This window comes from Leptinotarsa decemlineata, unplaced genomic scaffold (genome assembly GCF_025532065.1).
Source record: "Leptinotarsa decemlineata unplaced genomic scaffold, Ldec_3_MD MMD2_tig00026354_RagTag_RagTag, whole genome shotgun sequence".
Taxonomy (NCBI): domain Eukaryota; kingdom Metazoa; phylum Arthropoda; class Insecta; order Coleoptera; family Chrysomelidae; genus Leptinotarsa; species Leptinotarsa decemlineata.
Genome location: NW_027412702.1, coordinates 18,916,669 through 18,934,272, shown reverse-complemented (window position 1 = coordinate 18,934,272; position 17,604 = coordinate 18,916,669). Strand labels below are relative to the sequence as shown.

Genomic DNA, 17,604 nt, shown 5'->3' with positions numbered 1-17,604 from the left:
TTTATCGATAGTCAAAGATATTAAAGGCTTCTGCTCCATAGCCACAGTTTGTTGAATTATTGCAGAATTGATCTTTTCGATATTAAATTTCAAATGATCCATTTCGAATATAGTGGAATTATGGTATACAAATATAAAATATGTTCACCTGGATTGCTGTGTATACTCCTGACGTAATACTCTCTGTCACTTTGCAGCACTACTTTCACTCATCTATTCGAGTACGTTGGGTTATTCAAACTGAATGTGAAATGGTGATCCTCCGAACATTTATAGAACGTGGTTGAAGAAGAGGGGGTACTTCTTCACCACAAGCTGGGTGTCCGAAAACACTACTCCAAAATAATATTGTCTTTATCGCGTGACGTAGTTGCAGGTCATTCAAAGTCAGACGCAAAACACTCCTTCAAAGTCACCTTGGCTATGTTGTGTTGTGTAGGTTCAAAACTTCAAGAAAGCCTTGTTGAAAATATGGGAAGTGAATGAAAGTCATTCAAAGTCAAACCCAAAACACTGCCTCATCAAAGTCACCTTGTCTGCGTTGAGTGACGTTGATCAAGGTCGTTCAAGGGCAAACTCAAAACAATCGTTCAAAGTCACCTTGGTTATGTTAGATCGTGTGGGTGCCAAACTGGCTCGAATTCATTGGAAGTCAAAGTCACCCTGTCGAAAATATGGGAAAAGAATGAAGGTCATTCAAGGTTAAACCCAAAACAGCACCTCAAAGTCACCTTGTCTGCGTTGCCGTATGACGCATGTCAAGGTCGTTCAAGGACAAACTCATAACACCTCCTCAAAGTCACCTTCGCAACTTCGTGTGACGTAGAGGTCATTTCAAGGTTGAAAGTGGTGGGGGGAGGTTCTGAAATCGGCTTAAACTAACTACTCATAGTGTTCAGTGTGCGATCGACATATACTGTTGACAGTGAGCATATAACCTAAAACTATCACCGTTGTTGAAAGTGATTATGAAAAAGTTGATGAAACAAGCAGTTGATGATCTTCGGAACAATACAGAATCTCCTAACGAAAGGTGAGTTTAATATTATAATATAATATGCCCCAGTGTCTATATTTTGAATTTGTATATATCTTTAGCGTCACTGCTAAATGAATGAGAACTATTCTGATCACTCCCATATTAATTTCAATCTATCAGCCACCAGTAGACAGCTGTTTCAGCCCATTGGGCATCGGGCAGGCAGTCATCACATTTTGTCTTCAGTCGAGGACCGCCTGCCCGGTACTGACGATGCCCAATGGGTTGAAACAGCTGTCTACCGGTGGCTGTTAGATTGAAATCAATATGGGAGTGATCAGAATAGTACTTATTTATTTATCTTTTGATTTTATAGTGTTAAATAGTGTTAATGATTATTTTTATAAAAATCTAACCAGCAAGCACGTAATATTCTGTCATGTGACTTAAAAATGATGATACCAATGATACTAATTCAGGTATGAACATTATTAGTATCATTATTCAATCCTACAAAAGTAACAATTGGCTTATGGTAGCTATAATATATGTACATACACAAAATAACCAATAAAATATTTCATTAATTAATAACGTTTCCTCACATTATCATATTGAAATACATGAAATTTGAGTGAATAACCAGAGCTTTTCTCGAGTTGAACAATTTCAATATCAAATAGTTCAACTAAGATAAGTTTTCGTTATCACTACTGTCAGGCATCCCGAGACACACATGTTTTTTTTTTCTACAGCACGCACAAAATATACTTTGTAGGTACAAAAAATAGTATTTCATATTGTCAATTACTACAGGATTATCGAATAGGGTTTATTAGGCATAAAAACAATCAGTGGAAGAAATGGATTAATAAGACAATTGATGTCAACAATACTGCTATTTATTTTCACCTTGTATTTCTTTCAAACATCATTACCTATTTAAAATTTCAGGTCTGAGTTTATAATTGGCTCAGAAGATGTCACAGTCTGTCGAAAGAGCTGTTATCATTAAATGTTAGTGTTGTGTGAATTGTGAAGTATTATTTTCACCCTACCCATACAAGGTAAATTAAGACATTTCAACATCAGGAAACTGGCCAATAGGAAACTGTTCAACATCGATAGAAGACTCACCATTCCGAGATTTTGTAACTGATATATGCTTAAAATCTATGAATTCTTTCTTCTGACCTAACCTACAAGAAAAACGTTGATAGTGCTCTTCTAAATGTCTGTTATGATTTCTTATGGTAGTTACCAATGTTTCCCTTATTAAGACGTCGTCCTTTCCGTGGAAAATTCTTCATTTGTGGACGATGTCGAAGTTTCCATCTCAAAGAGATTGCTAACGGAGATCTTCGTTTGGTCTTTCTGTCAACGAAATGAAGTCATTATATAGAAGCCATCATTCATTTATACATTGCCGGATCCATATTGAATGATTCTCATCTATTTTCTACTGTAAAGGCTTCAAGATTCTCAAGTCTCGTTATTCCATTTGAATTCGGCTGCAGATGCATATTTTCACCGGCAGCAGGAGGTTGCATATCCTAATGAGATCTATAGATAGTTTTATAGGAAGTGTGACTTGGCACATTTGATTCCACCAAGAACGGTATAAAACAGGAATACGCCATTGACTGTATGTGCTCATCGTTTTGAGGTTCGACTCAGTACACCTCAAGCTTCACTGTTCAAGAACTCTTTTGTTTGGATATCTGCATATATGTGGAATAAACTGTCTGAGAACGTTTTTCCAAATGAATTTAATCTCCAACATTTCAAATCCAACGCGAATCGCTACTTTCGCACAGGCACCGCTCTTAGAGCGTCTTAAGGATTTTCCTGTAGTGCTTGTGTTTTATCCTTGAAATAAAAGATATTGGCAATTCAGCCTCAGTCATATCTGCGAAACTTCTCAAAAACTCCTGCAGAATACTCGCCGGACAATAAACCATCCCAACGTGATCTTTGAAAAAAATTAACCGCCACCGCAACTTAACCGGTACCCACGCCTGACGCATAATCGCTGCTACCGACGCATAAGTATCTCAATTAATCTTCTCGAAAAGCGATAATCTACTGCCGATAGGGGTAATTAAGGAACCTACGACGATAATTGACACAGTTAGGTGGAGGGGGGTTCGTTCGTTTGTCCCGACATACATCGCAGTGGTCTGTGAGACAGCGGTAATCCTAATTGATACAATTCCTTGGCGAAGAAGAGCCTTCGGTGATGACAGATCGGCCGAGTGGAGCCGGCCCCAGAAAGGGTTTCTGTGTACTGTCGCGACGGTAATACTCTGTCTTGCCCTCCCCCTCGATTTTCGGACGCCTGTGCCTGGGACCGCGAAGAGATGACTTAACTTTTGACAGCAATTTATAGTTGTCTTTCGGGTGCTTCATGAAATGATCAATATCAAATATAGTGTCCACAGGAGTTCTGCAAGGGTACGTTTCAGGGCCCCGGTCTCTATTATTTTTTATTTTCAACGATTAACGGTACAAGCTCGTTTATGTCTCAGATTTATGTTTGAATTGTGGCCGCGTTTTCAGATTTCTAATATTAACTCTTCAACTGTTGAAGATTTGTTGAAATCTGTTGGTCAGTCAACCAACTGTCGCTCCCCTATGAACGACAAACTGAAAAGTGGAAACTTGTGAGAGCTAAGGATTAAGAGGTCTCACCTTCGAACGTGAGATTACACTATAAAAAATTATCAAATGGAATGGAAAATTTATGATTCGAGGATACGTTTCGGGGCTTTCAACATTTTTTCCCATCATTACTAACTCTATGACGTGCGATCACACTATAACAAAAAACAAATGAAATAAAAGAAATTGCTCAATTACTCACAAAATAACACTTATGTGTGTTGTGAAACAACAATTTTTGTTTTATTGGGATTTTTCTGAGAATTCTGCAGAAGTACTCCAAATAAATCATATAATGAGAATGCTGATCCCTATTCAAAGTCTAAATTGTTTATTTTGATTATTTATATTCATTACATAGTTAGGTCTCCTTCTTTTGTTCAGTCATAGACTTGTTTTACATAGTGTTTAAAATATAGTGAGAACTGAGGTACAGAGATATCCACTTTTATAAATGTCATGCTGTGTATATGCTTGAAGGGACGTATGTAACCGATGGTAGCATTGCCTTCTATGCCTGGCTTCGCCTAAGAAAATAAGAAAATGAAAGAGGATTATATAAAACCAAATTTTGAATTTGTTAATTTTTACTAATCAGGATTTTTACTATAGTGTTTTTTTGTATTAAAGTTCTGCCAGGTGAAAGCATAAGAACCAATAGCGTTCAAACATAAAAAACAACTGAAAATATAAGAACAACTGAAAAAACAAAAATGGAATAAATTGGACAAAACGAGGACATTGAAAATTTGAGAAATCGAAGAAGTTTACGAAAGTGAGATACTTTGAATATTCAGAGGTTTTACTGTACGTGAAGAGGTGTTGTCTTTGACGTATCTGGCTGCACGGTATAGGTCCGAAGTGGCTACTGCTGGAGATTGCCAGAGTCCCGGATATCAAGAACCGGAGAAGTCTAGTTGGAGGAGTGTGAAACAGAAGACTTAAGTTTCTATGACGATAATTGGAAACATGATTCCAATCAGGAGTTGTAAGATTCAGCACATCAAACCCCAGATATTGTGTTATTTGTTACTTTTTCTATTGGAGCAACCGTTGGAAAGTGTAGAAAATTTTAGAACTTTGACACTATGATTTCTTTTTGAAGTTATTACAAGTAATTATATTCTTCACTTAGTAGAACACAGGATTACAAAAAGGATAAGATCTATCAAAAACGCTTACAACATTTCCTATGCAAACTGAAAAGGCGGAGTTCATCTTGAGCACCTGAAGTGCACAAAGATGGTCTTCGCTCAAGCTTTGGTCAAGCAGAACGAAAGATCGCAGACACAACTAATCAAAAATTGAGATAAACTATAAATATATGTCCTGATTCAAATAACCGGTTTCTAAATATTAGAGGATTTCATGTTTTCGAAAGGTTGGTGCAAATTAATGATGTACGTAGCAGTCCTTGAAAAATGAATTACGGTGTTCCGCAAGGGTCTGTTCTGGGACCAGTACTTTTCATTCTATCTGACATAAATGGTTTATTTACCATAGATAGTTTAGCGGAAATCATTAGTTTTGCAGATGATACTGTTATTACTTATAAAGCAAACACTTGGAATGAACTTCAGGAAAATATTGAGAATAATTTTCTTAAAATCGCTAAATGACTTCAGTACAATAAACTTACTCTCGCTTTTCCATTCTGTTCCTATTCATCAGGATTGCCACATTTGGGAGATATTGATGTTGGTCTAGATTCAAAAATTTCTGAAGCCCAATCCATAAAATATCATGATAGATCGGCATTTCAGATGGGACCTTCGAATGAAGCATCTGTCGAATAAAATTCGGGGAATACTTTCAAAATTTAAATATTTGATAGCATTTTTGGATCCTAAACACCTTAAAACAGTTTATTTCGCATTGGCACAATCACAATTAATATATGTAATTTTGGGATGGGATGGTGTAAGAGACTGTTTCATAGATAAGATCAATGTATTAAAGAAATGGATTTTGAAAATTATTTTTGAAAAAAATATCAATTATTCTTCTGAAGGTCTATATTAAGAAACTCAAATAATGGATGCTCGTCAACCTTTCAGTTGAGAAATTCTTGTATTAAAAAAAAAATAATAATACTGTATCAAAAGCATACTCAGAATACGAGAAGATATGATGTTTTTTCCTCGAAGTAAAAAAACAATTGGCCAAAGGAACACAAATAATGTAGCGCCCAGATTATGGTCGTTGGTCGTTTCATTATTATAAGAGTGAGCTTTAGTTATGGATAATGAAAAATGAGGGTACCTTTTTTTATAATGTGTTGGAATGAAACAAACCAAAAGTGACAATATACCGAATATGACCCAAACACATGATTGTGAAAATATATCGAATATGACAATTTACTTATACTTACTATGATGCCAAACACACTATTGTGACAAAGTTTATTTTTAGTAATTTGAATATCACGCACAAGCAGCCTAATGACTGCTTCAGTGGTTTTGCACTTGTTTATGCACAACTCAATTTTATTATATATCTATTTTTATTATATACCTACCTATTTATATTCTGTATCTATATGCTGTATTACTGTTTATTTGTGAAATTTATTTTGTAAACATTCGTGAATAAACCTTTTTATTATCATTATTATTATTATTACTAATTGTTTATTATTTTTATTCATCCATTTATTTCAACATTTTTTTAATGGTTTGCTTAAAGTATCCCTCATTTCGGTGTCACTAAGTTGGTCTAAGTGACAAATGTTAAAAGGGGGTACAACTGATCTGCGTCTTTGCCTCCGTAAATCTAAAGTTAGTCATTCCAACTGGGCATAAAAACTACTTTCTTGTTCTAAGTCAAGAAACGAATAAGACAATAATGAATCGACTTTATTCGTCTTGAATAAGAAACATAAATAAAGAGAACAAGTTATGAAAATGTGAAAATAAATTAGATGAAAAGACTGGCTTCTTATGTTAACGGAAGCAAGAAACTCTTTGGAAGGTTCGAAATAGATGAACATTCCAACCTATCAGACCACTATTATAATATTCATGCAGTCATTGTTCACTGTGGTTCTGGCGTTGAATTTGGTCATTATTACGCCTTGGTCAAAGAAGAAACGGACTGGTTTAAGTTTGACGTGTCACGAAGTGTTCTGGCGATGCATTGAATTTATTGGAGCCTCTGGAGACACCCTAAATTTTGTTTTATAAGAGAGAGGGCATTGTTAGATCAAGATCTTCAGATGATGTGGTGCTGCAGGTTTTTCCGGGTTTTCCTGCAGCTGAAAAAGCAAATGCACCACTGGAATCAATGAAGTCGCCCCGGAGCGCCAATTAATTTTTATTTTTGTTTTTATTTTATTTTTATCGTTGTTTTATTAAAATTATTTTGGACTCATATAAATTTGTTATAGATGAAAAGTAAAAAACTGAAATAGCTATTTATGACACTAGTGCTGAAAGTAAGGTTTTAATTTGTGAGTGGAAAAGTTTTCAAAACTAGCGTAACGAGTTGAGCAATATCACGAACAAAATAAAACTTGCTTCCAACACAAATATCTAAAGTTTTTGTACAACTGTCCTGTCCTGTTTTCGTAATGAATTTGATGAATTTAATATTTCTATAAAAACAAATTTTGACATCTCTTGTCAGTTAATTATTTTCATGTTATCGCATTTGCTGTGTAGTTGCCGTGTCAGGTGACGCTGAATCGCCTGGTTACCAACAAACGGTATTGTTTACAGCTCACGCGTATTATTTAAGGTCACATCTAAAGTTCTTGCTGTTGTTCAGTGTATATAATACATTAGTAACATAATTTAATTCTATCTATATCTATTGTTCATAATGAAACTTCCTTGAAAATTCAATAATTATGTTGTTTATTGCTATTTGGTCTAAAAAAATCATGTTAAAATACTTTTAGCACTTGTGTTAAAAATATTTTCACGCTACTTTGTAAACATCATCTTTCAATACTCTTGAGAACCATTAAAAATATCACCTTCAATGACAGTTGTACAAAAAATTAATTTTAATTTAGGTTTCTCAACAAAGATAGGTAACTGACATTTAATAATTTAGAAGCGATTTCATCTTCCGAATAAATGAATGGAAATAGATAATTTATTACCCCAGAAATCCTTATCTACCAATCATAAAGAAAGCACACCAGCGAAAAATCTTCGAGAGAGAGAGAGATGTTTCTCCATTTCAAATGAAACCACAAAAACGCGGATATATTCCAAAGAAACAGTATCCTCTTTTCCAACCCCTATACATATTTTACATTCACCATTATTATGGCACCTCACAAGTGAATTATTCGAAAATCCTCAGCCACTTAAAGGGATAGGAATCCCCATAATGTGTTATCGAAATGGAACTCGATAAAAGTGTTTTAGAGGCCACCATAGAGACACATTAAAATGGGTACTACGTCTGCTGTCTACGGTGCAGTCTAGACTCCAATCAATAATAACAATACTTTTCCATTAAATGGAATAGAGAACTGGACAATAACGTTGAAAGAACACTATGAAATTGTGCAGGAAATATATTTCAGAATGTGGAATTCTTTCATGGAGTCTGCGCTCAATATAATGTACCAGATTCATCAACTTCATTTTTGATCCCTGTATTAACTTCCCTTCTAGTAGAGGAGAGTTGAAGAAATCTTGAGATGATTAAGATTCAATTCTTGGCCTTTTTCATCACGCTTTTATTAGCTTCACCTGTATGTTTGATTGTTTGTTGTGTGTTTGCTCGGGATCTGCATTTGACAGAATTATCGACATTATTGCTTGATCTATTCGAGGGCAGATGGCGCTGTACGTAACCTCCTTGATATTATCCGAACTCACTTTACATGTATTTCATCATTTGAAAAAAGTATTTTTTTAATCAACACGTGCGCCTTCTGCTTTATTTGTAACCCTCCTTTGCGTGCCTGCTGCCTTCCTTGGGCTTGGTAGCTGATTTTCAGGCTCCCTCTCTGGAATCGGAAAGTATCAATGGTCATTTTTCTAAACAATATACGGCTGAATGATTCCAAAGTTTAGATAAAATAAATATAGTTTAAAAACACTAAAAAACACGCTTTTATAGCATACGATACTAAAAAATTAAAAATTGAAATAAGCTCAAACCAATAACTAACGAAAAATACTAGTATTATTGTGAGAAAAGCGTGAGTGCTTTGTGCCATATTTTTTGTATATCAAGCGCCCATCGCTATTTTCACAATAATACTGGTATTTTTGTTCGTTATTGTTTTAAGCTTATTTTTTTTTGTAACTTCTTAGTTGATATTCTTCAAAAGCCTGTTTTTTTAGTTTTTCTAAACTATATTTATTTTCAATATGCCTAACTATTAAAAAGCAAAGCAAAGTAAGTAGAAATTGGTTTTACTATCGTTTTAACAAATGTTTTTAATACGCGTTTATTCCATATATTATTGAAATTTTTTCTCATTGTTATAATATAACTGAATTTTCTACAACCATTTATAAATGAAACATCAATAATCAGAACAGTAATACATTAGTTTTCTTATAGTTAGAGTATAGGAGAGTTTTCAACTTTCCACAATGAAGAAAATATATAAATATGGATTGAACAGTTAAATGTCTACATTTTTCTTCATTCCACGAACAAAAAATATTTGAAATGCTGGATATATATATATATATATATATATATATATATATATATATATATATATATATATATATAAATAGATAAGTACTTTTTGATCATTCCCAATCGAGGACCGCCTGCCCGGTAGTGATGATGCCCAATAGGCTGAAACAGCTGTCTACCGGTGGCTCTTAAATTGAAATCAATATGGGAATGATCAGAAAGTACTTATCTATTATTCTTATATCGAGTGGTCCAACGAAAAGTATGCATCTTGCTTTTCTCCTTTTTTTGTAACTTAACGCAAAAATGCTCGGACAGGTCAATTTTGCTTCTGAGGGGGACACATTTTAGATGTATTTTTCTACCTGTGCCTTTAACCCCCTAGCGAGGGTGAGTAACAACCCTAAAATTTTGAATGGAAAGTGGGGTCGAGTGATATATCATTTGAAAGGGCACAAAATTCTCTCTCCAATGATACCTAATTTGTTGTATTTACATGAATAGTTATAAAAAAAGCAAGAACATTTACTCGATATTTTTGGTGTTAATGAAAATGCGGAAAAAACGGCATTTTTATCATTACTACATTCCTCAATTTTTCTCTTGCGTTTTTTGGTTCAAATAACAACAGCAGATAAGTGTACAAAAATAATTTAGGCAAACGTTCATTGATTCAGTTCGGTTGCTTTTGAAATTATTTCAACTTTACTGTAAAAATGGTTTATTCCATTCCTGAACGAGTTGAAATTGTTAAACTTTATTATCAACATAATAGTTGTGCTAGACTTACTGCTCGCCTCTTTAATAACAGTCATCCCGGGAAAAATGTGAATGATTCGTACGTTGCCAAGTTAGTCCAAAAGTTTGTCGATACCGGATCTGTCTGTAATGTGAAACACCAGCCACGGAAACCGATCAGAAATGAAGCAGTGGAAGTTGAATTGGATCATATTCAAAGTATCCGTCAGCTCGCTGTAGCCTCTGGTGTCTCCCGTTCGTCCATAATAAGGATATTAAAAGCCTATAAATTTCATTCGTACAGAATTGAATTAGTACAGGAACTCAATGAAGATGATCCTGATAGAAGGCTGCAGTTTTGTGAAAAACTGAGCCAGCTACTAATTGATGATCCGCACCTATCATTCAACACGTGCTTTTCCGATGATAGTACATTTTTTTTAATGGAGCTGTGAATAGGCATAATTGCCGTTACTGGGATGATAGTAACCCACACTTATTCCGAGAGGTCCATACCCAGTACCTTCAAAAAATCAATGTCTGGTGTGGCATATTAGGTAATCATATCGTAGGGCCACTTTTTATTCCTGGGAATTTAACTGGTGAGGTCTACCTGAACATGCTTGAAGATACAATTGATCCTCTCATTACAGAAATAATTGAAAATGACCAAAATCATAATGATGATCGGCTTCATTTCCAGCAAGATGGAGCACCTCCTCACTATGTTGTTCCGGTAAGATAGTTTTCAGATGACCGGTTTCCTGGACGGTGTATTGGAAGGAGAGGCCCCATCGAATGGCCTGCCAGGTCACCTGATTTATCGCCTTTAGACTTTTTCCTTTGGGGACATTTGAAAAATAAATGTTTTGCTACGCAGCCCGAGTCCACAGAAGATCTTCGCCAACGAATTACAGCAGAGTGCAGAAGTATAAACACCTGATATGCTACAGAATGTTAGGAATAGATTTGAACAAAATCTGTATTATTGTATGGAAGCAAATGGGTCACATTTTCAGCACTTGCTGAAGTAGGATTCTACTAAGTCAATTACACATTTCAAAGTCCTGGGTTGTAGTTGTTACTCACCCTCGCTAGGGGGTTGAAGGCACAGGTAGAAAAATACATCTTAAATGTGTCCCCATCAAAAGCAAAATTGACCTGTCCGAGCATTTTTGCGTTAAGTTACAAAAAAAGGAGACGAGCAAGGTGCATACTTTTCGTTTGACCACTCTGTATAACGTGTTGGTAAGTAATCATGGGTGATAAAGGTATTAGATCAATACGAATCCAGAAACAAATTTCTGTAGAATTCAATTTTTAACTTTAATTTTCGATATTTGTAATCAGAAATTTCATATTATTTTCGAATATGTTCAATCGAATGTACTTAACATTCGTCAAGTAAGTTTTAAAAGGTTGAGAATCTTTCTAACTTGGGGTACAAACGATATCATTTCAAGGAATTTGAGAACATTGTAGAACAAAGCCTTGATATTTGCGAAGTAAATATTGGTTGTCTGTTTCACGATGATTTTTTTGTTGCCTTTGATTCCCTTCCTTGCTTTCAATTCCTACCTTGATAATCCTATCTGCAAGTTGTAGAAAAGTTATAAATTGACAAATTCTTCAATAGAGCTTCCAGTGCTGCTTGGTTGTCTGAAAAATTATCGAAGGTTGTACATTTTGAAGTGATTACTTCTTATGGGAGGGTCAACCGCTTCGTTACCTAACGTGTTACAGCGCCTTCTCTTTGGCTTTCCTTCCCCTCCTTCCTCTCACTTTTGAGAGTTATTATTCATAGGGGGCGACAGCTAGTTAACGGAAAAACAGTTTTTAAAAGATTTTACTAGATCTCCCTGTGTCCACCCATATTCAACATACGGTATTCAACAAACTCTCATTCGTTGAAGGTAACTAGTGGAATGATCTTAGCTTCTTTTGTACTCCGAATGGAGTAATATCTAGTAAGATTTCTCTTCCTGAATAAATAATTAGTTCCAGTAAATTAAATGTGTCCGTACCTATATTCCGCATTCCGTCTAGTCCTCGAACCTAGAGGACACATGGGCGTATAATTGATGATGGCAATTTTTCACGACCCTAATGACATTTGTCCCACAACACACGTGTGTTACCCAAGAAACTCGATCTAATAGCGCATTAGTAAAAAGTTCAGAACACGAACTACTGGGCGCGTCAAATTCAGCACAAAACACAGACACGGTTGAAAGGTCATTAATTTTCTTTGAGGCAACACACCATGAAACCGTATGATTGACGTTCTGCGTATAATTGAAATATCAATGCCACATAGAAAGTATTCTTTGTTTTCCATGTTGAAATTAAATGCTGGAACTATAGCTATACTAAGTGACAAAGAAAGAAAGGTAAACACCCATTTATATTGAAAATATTTTAATAATTTTTTACTTACATACTTGACAGATAATAGCAAAAAGACGAATAAGTTTTCAGAGAAATTTGATGATCGTGAAACATGTGAAGTCCAGTAGTGTGTTGCAGATCCTCGATGTCTTATACACTCGTAGATAAGCCTGGGATTTGTCCTGATAAGGTGGTAGTAATATAGCTGCAAGAGTTCTATGACACTCCTTATGCACGTGCAAATTTGAGTAGGTTAATTCTGGACCTTTTTGGATCTCAGGCCCAGTTCACACTGTACGCACGCTGTACGTTCGGTAACTGCTGATTGGTCAACTGGATAATGACGAAAAGTGGAGAGGTGGGCTCTTAAAGTCTAAAGCTCAATTCACACAGAATGGACGTCTGACAAAGACGAGGCGCGGACCTTTGTCTCTTTCGTGTTAACTGGGCCTGAGGTCCAAAAAGGTCCAGAATGAACCTGCTCAAATTTGCACGTGTTTTTCCACTAGGCATGTCATTGAACTCTTGCAGATATATTACGGGTGGTCTATATCCTGGTATCTCATTCCACCCTACTTCAAACTCATGTTTAAGTGCTGCCGAAGTCTGTGGGGACTGTTGTGAATTCAGCACTCGTGACCAAGAATATCCCACACATGTTCGATCGGTAAAAATTGAGCGATCTGGGTGATAATGGTAAGCGGTTAATGTCATGCTGATCTATGAAGTCTAGAGTTACTCTAGCCACATGCAGTCCAGCGTTGTCTTGTTGAAATATGGGGTTATCGATGGTCTCAAGATATGGTAGGAGATGAGGCTCCACAACTTCATGACTCTAATGAAGAGCTGTCATGTTGCCTCTAATAAATACTAAAGGTGTCCTGCTACCATATGCAATGGCACCCCATACCATTATAGCAACAGTATGATGAGCATGCCTCTCCACATCAAACTGGGGATCTCGTCTTACACCACGATGCATTCTTACTCTTGCTCGTCCATCGTGCATACTCAAACAAAAGCGAGATTCATCGCTGAAGACTACGCGGTTCCACTGTTGATCCCAATTCATTCTGTCTCTGCACCAGTGTAATCAGTTGCGTCGATGCTCGAGAGTCAGTGGCAACACCCAATGTGAATGATAAGAAATAAGTCCAAAACTTCTCATTCGCCGATATACTCTACGCATTCCAAGAATCCTTTCGTGTTCCTCAAACCACTGGTTCCCAATTGCCCTAGTAGAAGTGAACTGATCTTGAAGAGCCAAAAGTCTTAATCGGTGACCCTCACGCGTTGGTGTTCCCCTGCGACGACCGGTGCCCCTAGCTCTGTGTTCTTGGCCTTTTTGGGTCTATGCCTTGTAACATCTTAGAACAGTATGCAAAGATCGATTGGTTCTTCTTGAAATTTCTCTAACAGTAAAACCTGCCTCACGTAAGCCAACAATTCGTCCTCTCTCAAAATCAGTTGAGGAATACGACGAAGTCTTCGCACTCGAGGCATAGTGTTAACAATACCAAAAAAGACAAAATACAAATTGGAGAAATGGTGAATGCTCACACAAAAAAAACAGTTAAAAAACTGAATATTACTGGAGTTCACCTCGACACGTGTTTTGATCACCAAGTGATCATCTTCAAACAGGAAGATTAAACTAGAAACTAACGCGAAGCTAACGCTATTTATGCTATATAGATATCCCATACAGGTAAACCATCCAAGTGTACCACCCATACAGGTATACCAACCTAAATTAATTTTACAATTTTGCCTTATCTATTATTATACAATATATTTTCAGCTGTTATAGCTATATATATAAAACAATTTTCAGCTATATAAAAATTAATTTCACAATATTGCCTATCTGATTTTTTTTGCAATGTGTCCTAATTCGTGAATCCATTCAATTTCGTAAATTGTAAGGACTGCGATGCAAAATATTATGGACAGACAAAAAGATCTATTAAAGTAAGATATAAGGAACACATAGCACACTTAAAATATGGAAGACCTGAATAATCAGCAGTCGCCCATCATATTTTGCAACAAAACCATTCAATAGACTTCAGTTCATTCAGATTAGTTAGACAAGTTAACAACAACAGGCAACTAGATGCCTATGAGAGTGTAGAAATAAGTAAACACAATAATATTATGAATAACGATGACGGACCTATACCAAAGAGCATACCATATAGCTTGTTGAAATAATATTGTTGGGTTTACTGATTGCTACATAAGGACACATTGCAAAAATAAATTTAGATAGGCAATATTGTGAAATTCATTTTTATATGGCTGAAAATTGTTTTATATACAGCTATAACAGTTAAACATATATTGTAAAATAATAGATAAGGCAACATTGTAAAATTAATTTAGGTTGCTATACCTGCATGGGTGGTACACCTGTATGGGATATCTATATAGCATAAATAGCGTTAGCTTCACGTCAGTCTCTAGTTTAATCTTCCTCTTTGAAGATGATCACTTGGTGATCGAAACACATGTCGAGGTATGAAAAATAACGATTTGGTGTTGGAAAAAAACTCCAGTAATATTAATTACTACACCAAAGGTTCCAAACAGTGCATCATAAGTTAAAAAACTGGTCAGAATAGCTTCCGATACGTCTGAAATTTTACTGGCATTTCACTAGTCTCAACATAATAACACATTCAAAACAATATTGAAATATTCTCAATATAAATGGGTGTTTACCTATCTTTGTCGCTTGTTATATATTATAAATTGTATAAATTGAACATATAAACTACCTACATATATGGGAACCAACACCAAGTTACTCACATATCTTGCTATTTTGGGCACTAATTTTTGTGCCACGATATTCTTTGTTTTCCGTATTGAAATAATGTGCTGAAACTATAACTATTATATAAATTATATTGGCCGGATACTCGATGAAAATCCATAACGTATTCAAAAAACACTTGTTGTTGAAGGACGATGCACACAAGCCCCAAAGAGGTTGTTACCGACGAATACATCAAAAATGTATACGAAATAATTTTGGATGACCACAGAGTGAAGTTTATCGAGATAGCTGAGGCTCTGGAGAAATCAAAGGAACGTGTTGGACATAAATATTTGGGTGTGCGAAAGATCTGTTCAAAATGAATGGCGTGCGAGCTCATAATCGACCAAAAACAACAACGAATTGATGATTCTGGGCAGTGTTTGAAGCTGTTCCACTACAAAAGAAAGAGAAAGTGATGATTTATAAAGACAATCCACCGTGCCATAAATCAATGAAAACGGTGGCAAAATTGCATGAATTGGGCTTCAAGTTGTTTCCGCATCCATTGTATTCACCAGATCTGACTCCCAGCGACTTTTTTCTATTCTCAGACCTCAATAAAATGCTCCCTAGCTAGAAATTCAGCTTCGGTGTGATGCATCGTTGCATTGCATTGAATTCGATAAATTCAGTGCAGTGCATCACATGTGAATGAAATCTTTCACAAAAACAATTTTTCTACGTCAGCCTATGATTTTTTCATTCAGCCCAACTGTTATAGATAATTTTCTTTCGGTTGTTGAATCTAAATCTCTCAATCTATGTCTTTCGCTGAAGAAATGTAATTTTCTTGTCGTTAGAAAAAGCCACTAGGACACGCTCGAGTAAAGACATTATCGCAAACACAAAATTTATATATCCTTATCTCGACCGATAAGACAATACGGACATGAAAGTTATGATAACAGATATTACCATTGTGTGTATTCCATGCTGGTGATAAGCAAACATAAATAACTAATCAGAAGCTTTGTTAATTGCGATAATACCCACATATTTCAACAATTTCAGCGCGATAAACCCTCATTGGTCCTCCGCCTAATTTCAAAAGGTGAAATCGCATGTCGGCTTGCCGGAGACTTGTGCAATATAATCGGTTTATTACGTGTCGTTCCAATTGTCGAGGATTATGCGAAAAAGCAAGATCACAATCGGCCAAGAAGACAGGAACATTCTAATAATAAATTTTCCAGCTGTACAATTTGTATTCCATTCGATTATTGCGTGCTAGAAATCGCACTTTAGGAGGAAAGGCCTCGTTAATCTTCATCTGGCGCAAATTTCTATCTTTGAAGGTTGTTGTCTATATAAGGCCGACAGATTTTCAAATGAAAATCACTTCGCAACCAATTTTTTTTAATATTTAATTTCAGGGTGAATCACCATCAGCTACTTCCGGTACGGGCATCCACAGTAGTATCTCGAAATAGCCAGTCCTAACGAAATATCAGTTTTCATACTCCTCATACACGTCCGTTAGGACGTGTGAACATACCTTAACTTTATAATTCTTACCTTATATTCAAATTATTTGTCCTGATCATGCCATTAGAATCACACAGACATAGAGCTTGTGATCAGAAATTTATTTACTATTCGCTGATTTTTTACAACCTATAACTTAAAGTTTGTTAAGTAAAGGCGTGCCTACTCGTCCTAGCAATACTTCACATTAAAAAATTATTGGTATGATATCACTTTGAGTCTTGGTCAAGTTCGGGATTTTCCCAATAATCATAATGTATGTTTATATGGTTCATGGATTTTTGCCATTTCATAGACCGTTTTTCCCGATATATCTAGGTTGGCGTCATTGGTGTATTTTATTTAGTGGGTGTTGGTATTATTGACTAAGCTAAAGAAGTCATTAGCGGAGGACCCAGGATACTACCTAGAGGAACTCCCGTATTGGTATATAATCTGTCTGATGAAACATTTCCATTGTTGTTTTTGATAAGTACCTTCTCGCTTCTGTTTTGGAGGTATAATCAAATCAGCGTAAAAGTATTTTCACGTATTATGTAAAGTGATAGTTTTTGTAATAGTACATTTTGATGCCAAGTTTCACATAAATAAAGAATGTTACGTGTGCTGTCTGGTTAGATTTTTATAATACTGTCAACAGTATATGTCTAACGCACACTACACACTGAGTGTCTGTCCGACGAGAGAGAAGGAGCCTGCTTTCCGCTGACGTACTTTCAAAATAAACTGGAAAAAATCTTTTCGAAACAACTACTTCCAAATAACATCGAATTACTCGAAAGGAACAAGTTGTTTCGAAATAACTACTTTCATTTCGATTATAGAATTGTAAATTCTGGCGTGAAATTAAACAACAGTGTGTTCAGAACGAACAACAACAGTGTGTTCAGAACGAACACACTGTTGTTTCTTG

General features: G+C 35.7%; 1 protein-coding gene across 1 annotated transcript in view; it reads left to right on the top strand.

Moving 5' to 3' along the window:
* The first annotated feature begins 890 nt into the window (after positions 1 to 890).
* Positions 891 to 17,604, top strand: part of LOC111508058 (GATA-binding factor A) — a 55,100-nt gene continuing 38,386 nt past the window's right edge. The window contains 1 exon segment of the mRNA XM_074184578.1: positions 891 to 1,033. The gene's annotated coding sequence lies outside the window, so the exon portion shown is untranslated.